The sequence below is a fragment of the Mustela erminea genome, chromosome 13, assembly GCF_009829155.1.
Source record: "Mustela erminea isolate mMusErm1 chromosome 13, mMusErm1.Pri, whole genome shotgun sequence".
Lineage (NCBI taxonomy): Eukaryota > Metazoa > Chordata > Mammalia > Carnivora > Mustelidae > Mustela > Mustela erminea.
This window is the reverse complement of record NC_045626.1, coordinates 53,394,636-53,416,562: the sequence shown is the minus strand read 5'-3', so window position 1 is coordinate 53,416,562 and position 21,927 is coordinate 53,394,636. Positions and strand designations below refer to the sequence as shown.

The following is a 21,927-nucleotide window of genomic DNA, read 5'->3' as shown; positions in this document are numbered from 1 at the left end:
TGCCCAAGAGTGCAATTCCTGGTTTTTGTGTTAAGTGCATGTTGAGTGTATGTAGTCGTATATGTATGGTTTCATTTTTAAATTTATATTCTAATTAGATAACATAGAGTGTAGGATTAGTTTCAGGAATAGAATTTGGCGATTCATCACTTAGAGATAAAACCCAATACTCATCACAACAAGTGCCGTCCTTAATGCCCATCACCCATGTTGAGTTTGATGAGATACTGCCAGATCATATTTAGAGTGGCTATGTAATTTTACATTCCCACCGGCAACCTATGAGTGACCCAGGTTCTCTACACCCTGGCCTGCATTTTGTGTTGTCACTGATTTTAGCCACTCTGATGAATGCATTAGGAGACATTTCTTTTTTTCTTTTTTTTTAATATATTTTTATATTTTTTATAAATGTATAATATATTATTAGCCCCAGGGACACAGGTCTGTGAATCGCCAGGTTTACACACTTCACAGCATTCACCATAGCACATCCCTCCCCAATGTCCAAAACCCCACCTCCCTCTTCTTCCCCCCTCCCCCTAGCCACCCTCAGTTTGTTTTGTGAGTTTAAGAGTCTCTAATGGTTTGTCTCCCTCTTGATCCCATCTTGTTTCATTTATTCTTTTCCTATCCCCCAAAGCCCACTTCTCATATCAGGAGGTTGCATCTCCACTTCCTCATATCAGGGAGCTCATATGATAGTTGTCTTTCTCCGACTGAATTATTTCACTAAGCATGATACCCTCTAGTTCCATCCACGTCGTCGCAAATGGCAGGATTTCATTTCTTTTGATGGCTGCATAGTATTCCATTGTGTGTATATATACAACATCATCTTTATCCATTCATCTGTTGATGGACATCTAGGTTCTTTCCATAGTTTGGCTATTGTGGAAATTGCTGCTATAAACATTTGGGTGCTCGTGCCCCTTCGGATCACTACGTTTGTATCTTTAGGGTAAATACCCAGTAGTGCAATTGCTGGGTCATAGGGTAGTTCTATTTTCAACTTTTTGAGGAACCTCCATGCTCTTTTCCAGAGTGGTTGCACCAGCTTGAATTCCTACCAACAGCGTAGGAGGGTTCCCCTTTCTCCGCATCCTCGCCAGCATCTGTCATTTCCTGACTTGTTAATTTTAGCCATTCTGACTGGTGTGAGGTGGTATCTCATTGTGGTTTTGATTTGTATTTCCCTGATGCTGAGTGATGTGGAGCACTTTTTCATGTGTCTGTTGGCCATCTGGGTGGAGACATTTCTTTTTAAGGACAGTAATTGCAGAGTTGGGAGCCCACCTGTACCTCCAGACTCTTCTTAGGTAACATGAAGATTATTAAAACCTAGCCCATATTTTGAAGTTTTGAGTACGTATGCAAATAGATGTGATGTTGGTTTAAAAAAAGGTTATGTTTAATAGATAAGGACGTATGGAGATCTTTTTGCTCTGTGACATGTAGACCAGTGAGCTAATGCTTTGCGCAGAGCCTCCACACTTGTCACCAGTGGGAGCAATAGAGAGTGAATGTTTCTATTTCCTTGCCTGAAAACTTAATACATTTGAGTAATACACATCTGGGCACTAAAACTGCTCAAACTCTATGTAGGGTGAAATGTGTGATATTTGGCAACAACCTAAGAATTACAAATTGGAGTTCATGTATTTTAAGATTTATTATTTGAGATGGGTGGGCAGGGTCAGAGGGAGAGAAAAAATCTTAAGCAGTCCCCACACCCAGTGTGGAACCAGATGTGGGGCTCCATCTCACAACCCTAAGATCATGACCTGAGCCAAAATCAAGAGTCGGATGCTTAACCAACTGAGCCACCCAAGCACCCCGAGTTAATGTGAAAATTTTTTAATCTATAGATCTTTTTGTCACAGGGACAGAGAATATATAACTTCAGAGTACCTATACATTGATAGAAGCTCATTAAAAACTGGTGAGCCCAACACTAAAACTGCATGACAAAAAAAAAAAAAAAACTTGAAAAACATAGTAGGGAAAAAAGATTTAAGTACATAAACTGTATTATATATAAATATCTAAATATAAATTTAAAATACAAAGTTTCAAGGTTTCCACATCTTAGGACATAAAATGTTTTTCATTTTTTGTCTGAAAATAGGTTTCTCTAAGCCGAATTTGTTCATCATAAAAAAAAGGGGGTGCAAAAAGCTGCAGAGAGAGCCTTTCATAATGAAGAGGGGATTTCCCTTTCTCCTAGTGATGGAGAAAGGGAAATCTGACAAGTGCCAATAGCTGGATCCTGCAGCCTCTTGGGGAACCTGAAGGAGGCTGTGCTGTGGTTGTTTTGCTCCACAAGAGGGGCTCCCTCTTGATGTTTCTTGTAATAACTTGACTGAACAGATGTAGCCACTTCAGGTCATTTGAAACATGTCAGCTCCGCAAAGAAGGTTGATCAATGAGGCATTGTGACTTGTTGCCCCCTGCTCCAGGGGAAGCCTATATTGAGCCAGTGCAACCTCTGAGACCTAAAGAAAGGAAGAACAAGACAAAACAAAGCAAAACAAAATAGGAGATGAGCAGCCAAGTGTTCTGGAAGCAGAGAACAAACAGTTAAAAACCAGAAAGCTTTGGTGTGTGATGATTTATAATTTAAATACTATCAACTCCTGATTTATAATAGAACATTTAAAAATAGAGTTTTCTGAGAGTGCAGATTGTTATTCAAATATTTACTTTCTTGCAGTTACTTCCCCTGTTCTTGATACACGGCCTTTAGTTGTGCTCAGAACACTTAACAGGAATGAGTAAAGGAACATCTCTAATTCCAGGCAGATAATCCTCCTAATCACAGAGGACATTAATGTTTAATTGTGCCAAGGACTAAAAAAGTCACAAGGAGCCCCTCTTCATGAATCTACAACCACCTATACAAAAATAATGGAGAGTGACATACAGAGGATCATTGATAAGGAAACAAAATCAAATAAGAAGATGGGCTTAGACATTTCCATGAAATACTGGTCATGAGCATATGTTTTCAGGGAAAAGGCAAGAGTGTCTACAGAATTCTAGGTGGTGGTTATTGGGGAAAGGGAATTTTGATTTCTCTTAATTCAAATGGAAATCTTAAGGAAAAGAGAGATGTCCTGTGTAGGTAAGTGGATGTTTGACTGCCAGGAGACTTCTCAGGCATCAGGGGCTACTTTATAAAACAGGAATCACAGGGCATTTTTCTTTGTTTAAAGGAAGCTGCCCTGTGATCTATGTGTATGTGTGTTCATCACAGCCATTTAAGAGCGGTGACTTTGACTTAGCAGATGCTAACTGAATGGCATTAGCTTGATCAATAGGACTTCTAGAAGGCAGAAAGGATGGCTTTCCAAGGCATGGTAAGAGAAAGAAATGTTGAGAGAGGCTAACTTTGCACAAACAGTAGGGTAAGGTGCTGAGGAAATGGAGAAATATAGGAGCACTTTTCTCTGAAGGCCACTGTGTTTGGCATGCATATTAAAATGGGCCTGGAATATTGCAGAAAGAGCCTGGAAGCATAAGATTCTCCTTTTAAAAGTTCCATGAGAGAACAGCCAAAGTCGGGTAAGAAAGAAATCTGGCAGGAGACAAGGAGGTGTGTCTTCATTTTGATGAAGTTGGCACATGCCTCTGAGTGATTAAATATGTGGTTTGATGTTATTGAAAAAGTTGGGCAAATTTTTCCAGAAGTAGCACTATAAATATTTTTCTTCATTGGTGATCTTACTGTGTGCACCTTTCAGGACTTCATAGGTTTTTTGTTTTGTTTTGTTTTGTTTTTTAGAGAGTGTGCAAGTGTGGGGAGGGGCAGAGGGAGAGAGAGAATCTTGTTTGTTTATTTATTTATTTGTTTGTTTGTTTTTGAGAGAGAGAGAGAATCTTAAACAGGTTCCACACTTAGTGTGGAGCCCAATGTGAGACTGGCTTGCACAACCCAGAGATCATGACCTGAGGCAGAAACCAAGAGTCAGCAGCTTAGCTGAGTGAGCCAACCAGGCTCCTCTAGGTTTTCTTTGTTTAAGATTTTATTTATTTGCTAGAGTGAAAAAGTGAGAGTGAGCTTGTGCAAGAGACCGGTGGAGAGGGATAGGGTAGAGGGAGAAGCAGACTCCCCACTGAGCAGACAGCCTAACACAGGGCTCCATTCCAGGACCCAGGGATCATGACCTGTACTGAAGGCAGACACTTAAATGACTGAGCCACCCAGGCACCCCAGGACCTTATAGTTTTATTTAGGATTTGTGAGTAAGTGCAGCAATTTGTGATATATGATTCTACTTAAAATAGAATGAAATAAAGAATATTTCAAATATGCTGACACAAACTAAAGGATAATTAGTTTTAAATCTTACCATAGTCAAAAGAAATGCATAAAATAAAATTTGAATCTAGTATCTAACAGTTCCATTTGTACGTTAAATCTAGGTTATTCAGAATGAGATTCATATTTTGATATACAATTAGCTGCTCAGATTTGTCATTATTTAAAGGCAATCAGAATAAACTGGAGCAGAAATGCATGATTTTAGATACATATTTTTCTTCAGTTTATTTTCAGTTGGTATGGATTTTTAAGTATTTTGCAGTACTGTATGTATATGTATCTTTTAAAGCTAGAAACCAGTCTATTTACCTAAGTGACAATTAGCTAGATTTTAAGTGAGAATGACCTAAGATTTTAATTTTAGCATGTGTAATAAAATTAAATTTATCTCAGAGCTATTAAGAACTTACAAATGTGACCCTGAAATGAATAAGTATGGCTATTTTTGTAAATTCTTACAAACAGAAAACTCCTCCCCCAAATGTGTCAAGCTTAATTTTCTGCTCTGTGGAGCACAGCTAGTAGGGTAGCAAAGCCCAGTGACATTTCCCACAGTGTGAGTTGCCAACCACTAGAAGCCTGTGGCAGTGTTTAAATCTACAGCAAACAAGCTAACAACTGGTTGAGGAATGGATTATGTAATTCTTAATATTTCTTTGTGTGGTGTGTACATCACTCTCAGAATCCTGAGGCTAGAGCTTGTGACTATCTGCTAAGGTAGAATTTTAGTATAGTTACGAACCAGTGTAATCTTTTGTTTTTGCACAGGCAATTTCGGTTATCTTCCCGGTCTTTTGCTAAAATCCTACTAAGAGAAATGGGTATATGAGTGTGTTCACTTAAGTGTGTGTTAGGGCTGTGATTTCAGTGGTCATTTTTTCTGTAGCATGGTCAATACTAATTTCTAAGTCTCTTGAAGAGCATTAGTTAGTAAGATAATATGGCTCTATTTGGGTTCTGATCATGCTTCAGTAGTTAGATGAAACCTACAAATTGAAACTTTGGTAATAGCAATGGGAAGAGTTAAATTCAGAGGAATGGAGAATATTGTATGATTAGAATTAAACAAAAGTCAAAAAGGTCCTGTACCGTATAATGGACAAAAAAATACTTGTATGTCATAAAACTTTATTAAGGCTCTAAAAGAAATATGACTATGGTCCTATTGCAGTACCTCTTTTTTTTTCCTTGATCTGTAAATGGCAATGTATGTATGTGCAATAATACCTCATTTACTTAGAAATGGTGTTAAACAGAAAGGTAGTACATGAGGACATTTTCTAGATAATTGGAACATATCCCAATTGCCAGATTTAATTTATATCATTTTGCTTTTTAAAATTGAATATATATGTATTTTCCAGCTTTCTTTTAACACAAGGTATTGTCATAATTAACATTTTTCCTTTGGCTTTAAGGGTGTTACCTTTAGAATTTAGAAAAACAATATATTGATAACTGGCCATATAGGTATTTTAGGCCCTGTGGGCAGTGTAGTGGCTAATGGAGATCCTAAACATCTGACATTCTATCTGTAGAAATCAGTACTTGTATGGCTAGTACTCATGTTTCATATGTCAATTATGATTTAGTTATAATTGTCTTTCAGAACAGGATATGAAATCATTAAAGGATGGTATGTTCATTGTTTTTTAAATGGGACTTTCAGGGAAAATCATGGATGATGGCAGTTGAGATTTCAAACTCACTATTGCTAGTTGATTTTGTTAGAGATGGAAAATTCTAGAAATTCTATCATTATTGAAGGAAAATGTTATTGTCATTGCAATTTGATGTTGAGGAAAATGGAAATACATGGTTTTGCATTAGCACCTTTGTATAGCTAAGTTGGAAGTATATTATTAGTTTAGAAAAATACAATGCCTCATTAAAATGTTTTCAAAACAATCAGTTTGGTACACAGAAATTAAAAATATTTTTCTAAGCTAGTGCTAAGTCTGCAGTATTTACCAGTATCTAATATCTCCTGCCATTTTTGAGAAGAAATAAACACTTTGTAGCAGATAGAATAGTCAGCATTTATAGTAAAAACCAGGATATTATCTTTTCTTGCTCTACAAAGTAGTAAACGGATAACTAAAGCATCCATTTTCAGCAAAGGGGTCGAAAGATAGAAAATAGTGCTTTTCCTTTCTTCTGTTATTTTATGGAAGAATGTATTCTCATAAATTAATACTTGGTTTTAATTGCCTCCTTTGGAAAGCTCTGAGAATATGGCATGTTTAATCTATGAAAATTGAGATAAAAGGATACATTCAGGACAAAGAAATTCACGGAATTATTACCTACACAAAGTAAACCACATGAATAGTGTACAGCCTAGTGAAGATGATGGCTGCTACCCAGCCATACTTCGATACCATAGAGAGGTACAAAATATTATCTCTAGCCCAAAGAACTCCTGTGTCATACTTCCTAATTAACGTCCCCAGAGGTAATCACTATAAGACATTTTCCCACTAAAAAATTGGTATTACCAGTTTTTTGAATTTTATATAGATGTAATACTTTATGCTCAATTTTTTTTTAAGATTTATTTATTTATTTATTTGACAGACAGAGATCACAAGTAGGCAGAGAGACAGGCAGAGAGGAGGCAGAGAGGAGGAAGCAGGCCCCCTGCCAAGCAGAGAGCCCGACATGGGGCTCAATCCCAGGACCCTGAGATCATGACCTGAGCTGAAGGCAGAGGATTAACCCACTGAGCCACCCAGGCGCCCCTCAATTTTTGTTTTTGTCATTACTGAATATTATCTCTGTAGGATTGATGGTGTTATAGGCAGCAATATTTTAATTCCCTTTGTCTGGAGAGCAGTCAGTTTTCCAAATGGAGCATAATATATTAATCAGTTCTATTATTGATGAAAATTTGCCTTGTTGGTGGTTTTGGCTTTCATGAGTCAAAAAGCTGTGAAGATTTTTTTTTTAAGAAGATTTTTATTTATTTATTTATTTATTTTTCACTCGTCAATTTTTTTAAAATTTTTTATTTTTTTATAAACATATATTTTTATGCCCAGGGGTACAGGTCTGTGAATCGCCAGGTTTACACACTTCACAGCACTCACCAAAGCACATATCCTCCCCAATGTCCATAATCCCACCCCCTTCTCCCAATCCCCCTCCCCCCAGCAGCCCTCAGTTTGTTTTGTGAGATTAAGAGTCACTTATGGTTTGTCTCCCTCCCAATTCCATCTTGTTTCATTGATTCTTCTTCTACCCACTTAAGCCCCCATGTTGCATCACCACTTCCTCATATCAGGGAGATCATATGATAGTTGTCTTTCTCTGCTTGACTTATTTCGCTAAGCATGATAGCTGTGAAGATTTTGATTCACATCTTTTGGTGTGCACATTCCCTAGAATGTACATAGGGGTGCAGTAGCTGATCAAAGACTCTGCATTTGTTCCCCTTTACCTACACAATGTTTTAAAGAAAGTGAACCAGTTTAAACTGGACCAGTCACATGTGAATTTCATTTCCTGTATCTGCTAACGCTCAGGTTTAATTTGAGCCATTTTTCTAGAAGCTATCTCATTTTACCTTTCGTATTAGTCTATAATCCATCTGGCATTATTTTTATGTTTTGGGTAAAGCATGAGGAAATGGTCAAGACCCATTTCTTTTTCCATATGCATTTTCAACTTATCAAGTTATTTATTGAAAAGATCCAGTTCGTTGTTTTTCCCATTCACTGAGATGTCATCTTTGTTATAAATTAGGTAGCTATATAAGTGTGGGTATTTTTCCTGAGTTTTTTTAGTTTTGTAACTTACTGTCCTGAAGGTTTTTTTCCTGATATTTATTGCAGAGATGCCCTTATTTTCATGTGATACTCCTAAATTTCTCTTTTCCTAATGTCTTAAGAATTTCTAGAAACAGTTTTTTTTTTCATTATAAACCCAGTTTCAACTCAATTGACTTTTGTATTCATTTTTATTCATTCTTTTTTTAATCTATTATCTTTGATAATATCTTTGACTAAAGACTAGTTTGCTAGTCTTTTTCCTAGATGCTTCTAGGATGTCTTGAAACATTCATTTCGAAGTAAGTTGAATTTTAGAACCTTACACAAAGTATTACTAAGAGTTCTTATAAACCCATCACCCAGGTTCACTAAGTGTCAACATCTTATATAACAACTGCGGTACAATTATAAAATTGTGAAATTGATATTGATGCAATTCATAAGCCTTTTCAAATTTTGCCAGTTGTGCTATAAATATCCTTTTCCTAGTTGAGGATCAAATCCAAGATTATACATTGAGTTTAGCTGTTGTATCTATTCTCCCTTGAGGTGGGGAATTTACACTTCATGTATCTTCATAACCATGACATTTTTGAGGAGGGCTGACCATTCAATTTGGGGAATTTCTCTGAATTTATGTTTGTCTAACATTTCTTCATGATTAAATAAAGGTTCCTGATTTTTTTTTTTTAAGATTTATTTAGAGAGAGACCATGTGATTGGAGGGGGCGGGGCAAAAAGAAATGGAGATAACCAGACTCCTTCCAGAGTGAGGCGCCCCATGCAGGGCTCTATCTTAGGAGTTTGAGATCAAGACCTGAGCCAAAGCCAAGTTGGTCACTTAACTGATTGAGCCACCCAGGTGACCCTTAGGTTCCTCCTTTTGGCAGGAATACCAGAAATGATGAGATCATCTCAGTGCCTCATATCAGGAGGTATATAATGTTGACATGTTTCATTCCTTGTGATACCAAGGTTGATTACCTAATTGAGGTGGAATCTGTCAGTTTTCCCCACTGACATATATATATATATATATATATATATATATATATATATATATATATATATATATATATATATATGATTTTTATAGTTAATAAGTATATTGTGAAGAGACAGTTTTAGACTATGTTAAGTATCCTGTGTTGTCACAGACTTTCCCCAGTAACATTAGCCTCTATCAGTGATTCTTGCTTCTATAATAGTTACTACTCTGGTGTTCGTGAGATTATTATTTTTTTTTAACTTGCATCATTCCTTCTATATTCATTTGAAATCTACTCAATAAGTTGTCTCATCCTTATTTATTCACGTAATTACTGATTTATAGTATAGACTCAAAGATATTTATTTATTCCAGGAGATCAAATTCACTCTAGTTATTTCACTTTATTCTAGGTTTGGCCATTGGAAGCTCCTTTAGACTGGGTCCTTTATTCTTTTGACCTATCATCAAATGTTGAGCATTTGCTTTCTTTCTGTCATTACAAGATTTTGCTGGCTCTTCTTGCCCCATTCTGTTATTCTCCTCTCTGCATCATTCCTGAAATCAACCATTTCTCCAAGGATTTTTGGTTCATTTTATTGAAGTAGGGTATTGAGAAACCAAGATCTGGGTGCTGAGTGGGCTCATTGAACTTCATCATTTCTTCTAGGGCCTCTCACCTAACTGAGCTAGGACATATGTGCATCTATGCAAACAAGCATATACACGCATGTGTTGTTTTTATACCTATTTATGTCTATACATAAAATCCAAATATGATTTCATTGATATATCTGACTCCATTCCAAAATCACAGGGTTCATTCTGGCAAATCCCTCCATTACCAGTGATTTTTAACAATGAGAAACCTCACTCTCATTATCATCAATAGATTTCATTATTTATCTGTAAATACACATAAAGTACTTCAAATTGCAATTTCATACCACTATGAAAAACAAATCTCTTACTACAATAAAGCATGTGCATAACCTTACAGTAAGCAAGCAAAACACTTGTTTAACAGTTACTTAGGTTAACTTTCTTTCCTTTCCCTTTCTGTTTGGTTATATTATCAATTTATAATGCAATATATGTGAAAGGTATCTGAATACTAATTTCATATTCTATCACTTACTAAATCTATTTATTGAGGTACTACTGTTACTGATTCTTAAGCATTTTCCAGATGTCACATCATTCATAAGTAAAGTTTCACCCTCCTTACCAATTCTTATAACTTTAATTGATTTTGTGTAAGTTCTTTTGCTGGTACTTTTCATTACAATAGTGAGTAATGACATCCTATACATTCTCACCTTATTTCAGGTCTGAGTATAAATGCTTCTAGGGACACCTGAGTGACTCAGTCGGTTAAGCATTGACTCTTGTTTTCACCTCAGGCTCTGTGATCAGTGGGGAGTCTGCTTGAAGTTCTCTCCCCACTTCAACATTACACTGGCTTAATAACAAATTTTCTTTTGCTTCAAATTTATAGTGTTTGAAACTATGGGGGCAATTTATAGTGTTGGGACTATTTGGTCTTTGAATGCTTTTTAGATTTCAACTGTGACATTGTCTACCTGGTTGTCTTTGGAGATTGACTTTTAATAACTTCCTCTTTAGTCTCTTTAACCTTTGGTAGTACATCCTTCCCAGAAAATTGTCCTTTTTATCTATATTTTAAAACTTAAAGCAAAGATGTTTTTTTATAAGATATCTTTTATAAGACTACACTGTAGAGTAGTCCCTTCTTATTTTTCCCCTTTTTTCAATAGTTAATTCATCCCTGTCATTCCTTAATTTGTACAGTTTTGCTTTTATATATATATATATATATATATATGTATATGTGTGTGTGTGTGTGTGTGTGTACACACACACATCTATATGAAATAAAAGACTCCTTTATGGATGATATAAAGAAACTCGACAACTAAAATAACTTTAAAGTGGACAACCTATTAAAAAGTTATAAACTTTGCATTGGAAATTTAAAATAGGGAACATCCACATAGTCAACAAATTTTAAAACTTCACTAGTTATGGAGAAAATGCAAATTGAAACCACAGTGTAATGCTGTGATATGTCCGTGATATGTATCCTAGAATAACTAAAGTGAAAAAAGACTAGGCACCTGGGTGGCTCACTTGATTAAGCATCTGCCTGCAGTTCAGGTCATGAACTCAGGGTCCTGGGAATGAACCCCACATTGGGCTCCCTGCTCAGTGGATAGCCTGCTTTTCCCTCTCCCCCTACTCCTGCATGTGTTCTCTCTCAAATAAATAAAATCTTTAAAAAATAAATAAAAACAAATAAAATGAAAAAGACCAAAAATCCCATGTAGTGGTGATGACGTGATGAAATGGTGTTTTATATACTTCTGGAATGATAAATTTCATACATACTTTCACACACACACGACAAATACTCATGCAGGGCTGGCTGAAAAACAATTGAATTGGTTCTCATCTCCAGCTTATGTTGCTAGATTTTTTTTTTTTTTTTTTTTTTTTTTTTTTTTTGAAGAGGATTTGAAGGAGAAATTGCTTTGGCTTTTCATTCTCTCTAAAGCCAAAGGTTGGCAGAGGTGATGAGAAAGTACCAGAGGGTTGGAGTGTTGGATGAATTCTTCACATAATGATCAAAATTTATTCCCTCAGTCAACAATGAAAAATGCCTGTGATTGTGGTAGGTGACAAGAATGAGCAAAACATTAGAAAGCTCAAAGGCATGACCTTCATGGGCTGGAGTCATTGAAAGGCCCCATTGTTGGAGATGCGGGATGTTTCTGACTCAGGAGAAGCTGCAATGGAAGAAAAGAGGGACAGATAAGGGGCATCGGGCCAGCGATCGTTGGAAATCAGGCCATTCCAGGTTGTTTGGGCTTTGAAAGAAGAGCTCTTCCAGATGCACAGGCCTCAGAATTACCAAGGCTCTCCCACAGGTGTAAAACAGCCAAGGCAGATAAGTATACCGATCAGTCCCAAGCAGGACCATGCAGGTGCGCATAAGGAACGGGAAGATACCAGTAGACAGTAGTATGTCTAACTAGGGAAAGGGTGTGCAAAGATAATTGAAAGAAAAAACAAACATGATAACAAAAATATGCAAACATTTTCATCATCATGGTCACAAAAAGCAAGTCAAAATCAAAGCCAACCATAAAGTTAATTTTCTTCACCTGCAAAATATGAAAAAATTGAGAATGAATCACAACCAATGACAGCAATGAAATCAAACTGCTTGTTCTGTGTCATGACTGGCACAAATATTCTAAGAAGACAGCCTATCCATACACATTGAGATCTTAAACATGTTGATGTCTTGGTTCTACTTCTGAGAGTGAAGCCAGTGTCTAGGAATGTTGCCTTGGGATGCAGGTGCTGGAGTCAGGCTGTCTGGATTCAGGCTGCCGGTCTGTTATTTCCTATCCATGTGAATCAAGCAAGTTACTGAGGCTCCTTGTGCCTCAGTCTCCTCTGTCTCCTCAGTTTCCTCTCATCTGTAAGAGGATATTCATGATGGTATCTACCAGAACACTCCAGTGGCTCAGTCATTTAAGCGTCTGCCTTTGGCTCAGGTCATGATCCCAGGGTCCTGGGATCGAGGCCCCCTTTGGGCTCCCTGCTCCCTCTCTTTCCAGTCCTGTGTTCTCTCTCTCTCAAATAAAATCTTAAGAAGGGGCACCTGGGTGGCTCAGTGGGTTACGCCGCTGCCTTCGGCTCAGGTCATGATCTCAGGGTCCTGGGATCGAGCCCCGCATCGGGCTCTCTGCTCCGCAGGGAGCCTGCTTCTCTCTCTCTCTCTGCCTACTTGTGATCTCTGTCTGTCAAATAAATAAATAAAATCTTTGAAAAAAAAATCTTAAGAAAAAAATATATATCTAAAAGCTACCTTGTTTTGGGAGGATGTTAGGCTTATTATATGTAAAGCAGTTAAAATAATATGTCTGGCAAGTGCTAAGCACCACATGAGACCCTGTTACTATTTTAGGTCCATAACTGCTCATCAAAAATTCTAAAGTTTTCGGAAATCAGACCTTGTTAGATTTTAGAAAAGTAACAGGAGGTATTTAGGCTATATTATATAATGCCCTCCCCCCATAGCCAAGGTTTTCTGGGGTAGGACCCCAGAGTTAAACCCATTCATAACTTCATTGTGAATTATAAGAATATTCATATTGAGCATTCTAAATAATAAGTGGCTTCATATCAGTTCAGTTCAGATCAGATTTTCCTACCAAATGAGAAAAAAGAAAATCCTTAAAAGAATTTTTGGAGTTTGGTATTGTCATAAGGGATTATAGTTTTACATTCCATAATTTTAAAAAAAAAGTGAAATTTATCTAAAATGTATAATGCATTTTTTAAAAGATTTATTTAAAAAATAATGCATTATACACTTTAGATAAATTTCACTTTTTTAAAAAATTTATTTTAGAGAGTATGTGCATATATGCACGCAGGGTGGATGAGCAGAGGGAAAGAATCTCAAGCAGATTCCCCGCTGAGCACAGAGCCCAACTTGGGGCTCAATCTCACAACCCTGAGATCATGACCTGAGCCAAAATCAAGTCAGACGCTTAACCAACTGAACCACCCAGATGTCCCTGTAGTGCTATTTAATAAAATGTTTACAAACTTAAAACTTTGAACTGCTTGTTATAATGTTAAATAAATAAACAGAATATAGTATGGTTATATATCTAGGAAAAATCTCAGCATAGAGAAATAGTCTGGAAAAGATAACCGTATTATTAGTGATGGCAATGATGATGTGCTGGGAATATGACTAAATATTTTTCTGTTGGCAGATTTTTAGAAAAGATACTATTATAATGAAAATCTATCAAATGGGCCTTAGTACACAGCATTAATTCTTCTGTAGTTTTGACCATAGGAATTTGAACAAGTTGTCTTTCATCCGTTATCTTTCCATGGTGGTAATCATCAGTATAAATCAATCTTTCATGTTAGAGTTAAATAGAAAAATTACTTTGAGGGGGTGCCTGGGTGGCTTGGTCAGTTAAGCATCTGACTCTTGGCTTCAGCTCAGGTAATGATCTCGGGGTCATGGGATCGAGTTCCAGGCTCAGCACAAGTTTGGGTTCTCTCCCTTTTCCTCTCCATCCCTCTTCTGCGCTTATCCCTACTGGAACACACAAGTGGACAAGGTCACACTTGCTGTCTCTCTAAAATAAATCTTGAAAAAAAATTTCTTTAAATGTTCTAATGTATTTCATGTGCTAAATTTCATTGGCTAATTTTAGTTGCAATTAATCTACTAAAACTCAGTGTAAGTAAACTTAAGGCAAGTTTATAAAAAATAGTATTTTATATGAAACCAATAGTAAGAGTTAAATTTCATACTTTTGCTGTTTTGCTCTGGATAGCATCAAAATACTCCAAATGAGCCCTCCAATATGGGGGTTCAGCAAAGCCTTTGGAAATCAGACAGACCTAGTTTAAGTCCCAATTATACTGTTTTCTTGTTGTCTAACATGGATAGATTACTAATTCCCCAGATCTTGGTTTCCTTATTTGCAAAACAGATTTAATAGCATGTCATCTGAAGATGAAGTGAGATAATTTCTATAAAGTACCACCCACTGCTTTATATTATGTGTTCAATAAATGGGTGTTCTGTTTTCCTTTCACTGAGAACAGTGAAAAAAGGGGGGGGATAAAATAACTACTCTTTACTGAGCCCCTGTTAAAAGCACTTGTATTAATTTGTCCTTTTCACAGTCTTCTGCGGAGGGTGTCCATAGCTTGCCCAAGGGGCAGATGGGTGGCTGAGGTGTGACATGAGGTCTTGGTGTTGGACCCAGAGCTCACATTCTTGATGACTAGAGTAGCCTGCCAATGAACTGCTGTTTTGAAGATAGGATGAGGCTGAGGCTGTTGTGCATGTGGTTTAACGTATGTATGTTTAATACTGAAAAAAGTAACTAAGTAACTGTGCAGCTCTGTTAACAGATTTGTGCTTGTTTTCTGTTTCCCTCTGTTTCAGTACTTTGTGAATTGGTACTCTGGAGCACTTTCAGTGACTGCTACTGATATCTCTTCCTGGGACCCGCAAACGTCTGGTTTCCTCAGATATAAGCTCCGATTAATGGAGTTGGGGAACAGATTACGCTCGTCTCACTAAGATCAGGTAAGACTTTCAGAATAATTTACTCTTTGCTGATGATATCTGACATGACCTGCTTAGAAGTATTTCTGCCTTGGAAGGTTATAACTAAAGAGACACATGGTGGAGGGGAAAAAATAGGCTCCCACAAAAAGGCATTGGTATATGGACTGAAATATTTATTATTAGCTAAGCATATGCTGATGTATTTAAAAATATTTTTATTACTTGCGTAAAGTATAGGGACTTATCATTTAGTATAAGGGGAGTTTCATGACAAGCATTCTTCTTGTAAAATAGAACTGCAATACGGTTTTATGAAACCTGTAATTGCTACAATCTACATTATTTTTATTGCTGTAAAATAACTGTGAAATGGAGAACGCTATCCCCTGGAAATGGGTTATGATGAAAATGTACCTATTGTGATTATCTTTATGCAGATCCTTCCCTAACTGTGAGCTTCCCTTACCTGTACTTCAAATGCATGTAAATTTGCTTCTGATATCTTTTCCTCAATTTCAAAATTTTCTGCTCCAATATATGAAATTGCCAGTCATTCCAGTTGGGATTAATTAGCAAAATAGAACTGGGATTGTAAGAAGAGAGTAAAGTTGAATCAGAAGGCAAAATTGAAGTAGTTACTGCAGGAAATCAATCCCAGAGGGGGGTAAATGAGCATAGGTGACGTGCCATCTCTTAGAAGCTCCAGTAGCTGCCATGAAGACACAAGCTAAGTGATGAAATGGTGCTTTGGCCATGATGTGAATTTATCTTGGGTAGATAGGTGTTGAGAAATACAGGTCATCCAAAGGTTTTGCTTCTCAAGCATTCAGGTTACTCTGAATCTCACATATTTGAGACTCCAGGTAAGTTAGTACCTCTTAGACATAAATGGAAAGATGTTGCATATTTAGATGGAGGATTTAGACCCTTCAATTTCTTGGAATGTGTGTTCACCTTCAACCTGTAACAACTTTTCAAGTATCTTATGCTCAGTGCAGGGAAGGGATAGCCCCAAAGTTTCCTAGTGAACAAAACCTGGTAAATGGAAACTGGGAAGACCGAAGCATGTAAATGTTCCATGATCATAGCGTTGTGGCAGAGAATATGGGCTGTAGGAACAATAATCTGTGGCTAGAACTTTTGGACTGTGGCTAGAACTTTTGGACTGTGCCAAATTTTGGCCATGACTTCGGCCGAAGAGCTTATTTACAAAAAGGGCTTAGTACTAGACTTAAATAGAAGTTGTTCAATAAATGACTATACTTAAGTGATTGTGCAAACATTTTTAAGGGTTTTTATAGATTCGCTAGTCCTTGATACTATTTTCTCTGAGGATTTACATTTCTCATCTGTAATTTCTCCTACCTTAAATTTTCCTTATCTTATCTAGTCAACCCTAGGAAGACATTACTATGATTTTTCAAGAGTAAAATTTTTTTTTTTTTTTACGTCTGGCATGTATTATATTTTTGAAGATTCTTGATATTTTAAACTTTATGATTTCATATCTGCCACTTTTGTAGCATTTTGATATTGAGTAATTTACCTTCCAAATCTTTTCATCTTTGAAATGAGAATAATAGAATATCTACAATAATTTTTGTGAGTATTAAATGATGTCTACTATATGATACAGAAATAACCAATGCATGTGAACTATTACCAATACCTCTACTGTTAGTATTGTAATTATTCTTCTTAAATACTTTCTCATCTACCTCTGGTGTGCTTGCTGCTGTTGTCTTTAACTGGTGGACCTTGAAGCAGAATGTTCTATGGAGTTACTAATAAAATATTAATATATGCAAATTCTCAGGTCATGGTTTAATTCTTGGACATGATTCATTATGTTTATCATTTTATACCCATAAAATATATACATTTAGTTTAGATGTAAATCTTATTTCATGATGTTACTAAATTACCTCCAGGACAACCACTTTTAAAAATTCCCAAAGTTGATTCTTTCCAGAGGAATCTACATAGCGTCTATTTTAAATTGCTTCACACTTTGGTGATTCCTAATATCAGAGATTGCCATTTCAACTGTAATTTGTGTTTTAAACTGCTGACCAAACCTTCTGAATCTGTGAAATTGTAAAATATAATAAGGATACCATGACTTTCTACTAGGTACTCCACCTAAAGTTCTAACTTCATATGCAGGCTTATCTCTAGGGCTAGGGAGTGCTTAGAAGTTAATTCCTTAATCCAATCTTTTTTCCATCATCCAATCTTAATGCTCAATTCTGACTCTGATATTTTTCACCATAGTATAGTACTGGGTTTCAAATGACCAGTGAGATTTAGGAAGAGGAAAACTTGGGCTGTGTCTCATGTGGAGACTTGATACTGACCATGAAAAACTATGTTCTAGGCATGATGATGTTCTTAATGAATTATTGAAAACAAGAAAATGAAAACTTTTTTAGGTTTTTCTATCCATTTGATTGTCTTCACTTTTTTTCCCCAAGATGTTTTAAAATAAGTTAATTGTTAAACAAAAAAAAGCAAGAATAAAAAAAGATTTCAATATGCATATAAAGATTTATGGCATATATAGGATTAACCAGTAAAGTAAATTATTAATATATCTAATCTACCTTTTTATATGATCAGGGCTTAAGCCAGACTTTTTTTTTTATAAGAACAGTATAATTATTTTGCTGAAACATTTGCAACTATGTATACCATAATGTCTTTCAGAGAGAGCAACAAGGCAATATTAGACCTTAGAACATATTTTGTAACTTCGTTTTTCTAGTCACTTATAGTTTCTAGCAGACTAAAAGGTACTTATGTAATTTTGCAAGAGTTAGAAACTATGAGTAGAGAAAGCAAAAGTTTAAAACCATTTAGCCTTAGTGGTGTAAAATATTTCTTCAGTATTTAAAATGTAAGATCTTTGAGAGTATCCAAATATTTAATGCATTTTTCTATTTATAATCCTTGAACATAATCTTGTATAGTGCAAAAATATATATAACAGACCCAGAAATCCCATTGCCTGTCATTATAATTTAAGCATTATCAAGTTCAGGGACTCTGTTTTAGGTGACTTCTGTGTTACTAGAAATAAATACTCTGTGTTAATGGAAACACTCCACTGCCACAGTAGGTGCATAGAGGAGACTATGGCTTTTGGAATACTGTGCATTACCAGATACTTAAACTTGTGGCTTTTAAGACTTGTGTACTGGGAAGGGGAAGTAATATTTATTGTTCACCACATGCTAAGAAATTTACCCAAATTCTGGAGATGATCTTGTGAGATGAGTCTAGATATTCCTGTTTTATTTATAGATAAAATGAAGGTCAAGGAATTAAGTAACTTGCTCAAAGTCATACCCCCAAGAAATGCACAGAGGCGTCATTGGAGTAGGCATAGAGACTAATCTGTATCCATTTAAATTCAAAACTACCTTCCATTTTATCATGTTTTCCATGTTATTATTCCATCAAAGACTCTTAGAGAAAAAGTTGCCTTCAGAGTTAGGAGCAAAAATCTGTTTTTTGTCTGACAGAAATATGCAATGTCAAGAACATTAATAACACTTTTTAGAAGTTTCTAGATTATCCTATTTCTCATATAGTTTCTGAGGACCACTTCAATTCTTGGGCAGGAGTAGAACCCAGGAGTAGATGTGTAGAATGGTGAAGTCATAAGGGGGAACTTCAGGTGTCTGATTACATACATCTAATGTATTCCAGGTGAATTCCTGAGAAGAAAAATGCCATTCTCCAATGCTCTAAAGGAATCTAAGCATTTGGTTGCTATTAGTGATTAATAGAAATTTAAAGCCAACTTTAATTGCTATGACCTTTCATTAAGTCAATACCTAATCCTATTTGGTATTATTTACTGCCGTGTTCAATAATAATACAATTGTCTTGTTTAAATTTTGTGGGAAATCTGCAGAGATAAAAAGCTCTTAGTACAAATGATATTTTTTGTTTTTCAAAGTATATAATACATTATTTGTACTTAGTGTACATTCTTAATCTTATTTCTACTTTATAAGAAAACTGAAACTTCTCTTTCTTATTCACCTTTTCCTCATATTATTTGCATATACTCATCCTGAAAATATGAATAGTAGCAATAATTCACAATTCCTGTATGAATTGACAGGAAGGAGCATAGACTTTCATACAGGTCTAGAATTAACTAGATTATAATTAGGACACATTTAGATGTACCTGCTCTTAAATAGTGTTGAAACTCCAGTATTTTAAAGATATTTTTCTAGAAGAGTCATTTCATACATAATCTTATTTAGGTTCACTTCTTTTTTTTTTTTTTTTTAAAGATTTTATTTATTTATTTGAGAGAGAGAAATCACAAGAAGGCAGAGAGGCAGGCAGAGAGAGAGAGAGGAGGAAGCAGACTCCCCGCTGAGCAGAGAGCCCGATGCGGGACTCGATCCCAGGACCCCGAGATCATGACCTGAGCCGAAGGCAGCGGCTTAACCCACTGAGCCACCCAGGCGCCCCTAGGTTCACTTCTATAATATGATTTCAAGAAGATTGTGGTCTAGTGAATTTTCCTCCCCTCCCCTTTTGTAAATAAAAGTCACTTTTATCTAGAAACAGCAAAATGTTTAGTGTGTTTCTTGGCAAATTTACTAAGATCTACATGGGTATTTTGAAAACCTGACAATATAATTAAAAAGGATGGTTGTCAGGCAAAGAATAAAGTGGGTACACAAATACCTTCTACCTCTTTATATTTACATTAAAACTAAGTGCGTGAAAGAAAGTGCACATAAAGTCAGATGACAAGGAGACTTCACTTACTGTGAATTATGGCTACTTTCTTGTCATCTTGAGATTTATTTTTTTGTTTGTTTCTTTATTCTAGGGAGAAACAAACTTTCTTGAGTTGTGAGAATTGAATGAGATACTGTTTGGAAATATTCTAGAATTTTAAGACTCTATAAAAATGGTACATGTGAATGTTGCTATTGTCATTGGTGTACCATGGAAACTTTAAATGTAAGAATTTTAAATGTAAAAGCATTTCAAATCTTATTCAAAAAATTCCAAAGCTAAGCATTTTTAGTGGACTTGTTATCACACTTAGAGTATTTACTTTGTCAGATCATGTCTCCCTTAGCATGCAATATTTTGTTTTATTTTTAATTGACAGAACATGTGTCTTTTGAATAAATACTCAATATTGACATTCGATATTTTATTTTTGTTAAATAATAAACCCTTGTTGGATTATTGAGTCATGAAGTTTTGGAGGTCCTTGGTACTGGTGTCAGAGAAATTTTATGCAAGGAATAATTATGACTATAATTTTAGCAGTTCTGATGAAGTAAGTTAGAATTATGTATATTCCATAACATAAATTGGAAACTGGAGTGAATTCATTAGTAAGTGTGATTAGGAAAGATAATTTATAATAAGCATCCCTTTCCCCCTCTAGGCTGTATTTTTTTACTGTAGTTATGGACTTGTCTGTGTCTCCTTTTGGTTCTAACAAATTTTGCTTCTCGTGATATGAGGCCCTGTTAATATGTACAGACTAAGGGTTGATGAATTGACCTCTTTATCATTATGAAATGTCTCTTTTTTCCCTGGTTATATTCCTTGTTCTAAAATCTTATTTGACCTTACTACAGCTTTTTTGGCTTTCTTTTTATTATTGTCTGCATAGAATACAGAATTTCTATCTTTTTACTTTTAATGTTTTTCTTAAAAACTACCACATGGTTGTGTTTTCACCACTCTTCCTCTAATGCACCCCCTCCCATTTATAGACTGTGTGCCTATGAATGGAACATCATACACTCAGTTGCTCAGGACAGAAACCAGGGAAATAGCTCAATTCCTCTTTGATCTGTCAGATGTATCCTAATGAATCTCAAGAAAATATGACACATTCATCCACTTTTCTCCCTTTCTACAACATGAACCTAAAGAGGTCAAAATTTCACTCCTCTAGATTTCCTGACTTCACCCCTAGCTGTCACCACCTGCTTTCACTCCATGGCTTGCACAGCAGCAAGAAGTGATCTTTGCATGCATTATATCATATCAAACCCCGTATAAACCCTCCAGTCTCTCCCATTGCACTTAGAATGAACTCCAAACCCTTTAGAAGGCCCTGTGTAATTGATGTCCTAACTCCCTCTTGAAACACATCTCATCTTGTGGATTACCCCACTTTGATCCACCTGGGTCTTTCTGTTTCTTGATCCTATGAATCTTTTTTCTCTTTGGGACCTCAGCTGTTGCATCTCCCTGGAATAAATTGACTTCAGCAGTTTGCATTACTAACATTTAAACTGAGATCTCATGCATGCAAAAGAAAGATCTCTTCATTAATTCATCCTTTCAACAAATACTGGTTCAGTGCATGCTAGATGCCAGACACTGAGCTCCATGCAGAGAATAAATTTGGAAGTCTAAAGATATTTGGTCTTTGCACTCAAGGAGTTTACAAATCCGTGAAGAAGACAGACATCATTCAGTGCAAGTGCAAATATTCCCTGACAGAAGTCCCATAAAGCGAACACAGCTCTATGAAACCCATAGTAAAACTGAAATAGACCGAAGTTGTAAATAGGCTCCCTTGCCGTATTCTTTAACAGTGATCTGAAGGGGGAGTAAGAGTGAAATGGCACTTTGTAAATTCAGTAGAAATGAAAAACACATTAATTGAAATTGTAGCTCATATACAGAACTGTTAGCA

The 21,927-nt window shown here is 35.9% G+C and overlaps 1 protein-coding gene across 4 annotated transcripts in view; it reads left to right on the top strand.

Moving 5' to 3' along the window:
• Window positions 1-21,927, top strand: part of DLGAP1 (DLG associated protein 1) — an 876,459-nt gene that overhangs the window by 112,926 nt on the left and 741,606 nt on the right. For all 4 annotated transcript variants that reach the window (XM_032311577.1, XM_032311574.1, XM_032311575.1 and 1 more), the window contains exon 2: window positions 15,099-15,242. The gene's annotated coding sequence lies outside the window, so the exon portion shown is untranslated. The remainder of the gene's footprint in view (window positions 1-15,098; window positions 15,243-21,927) is intronic.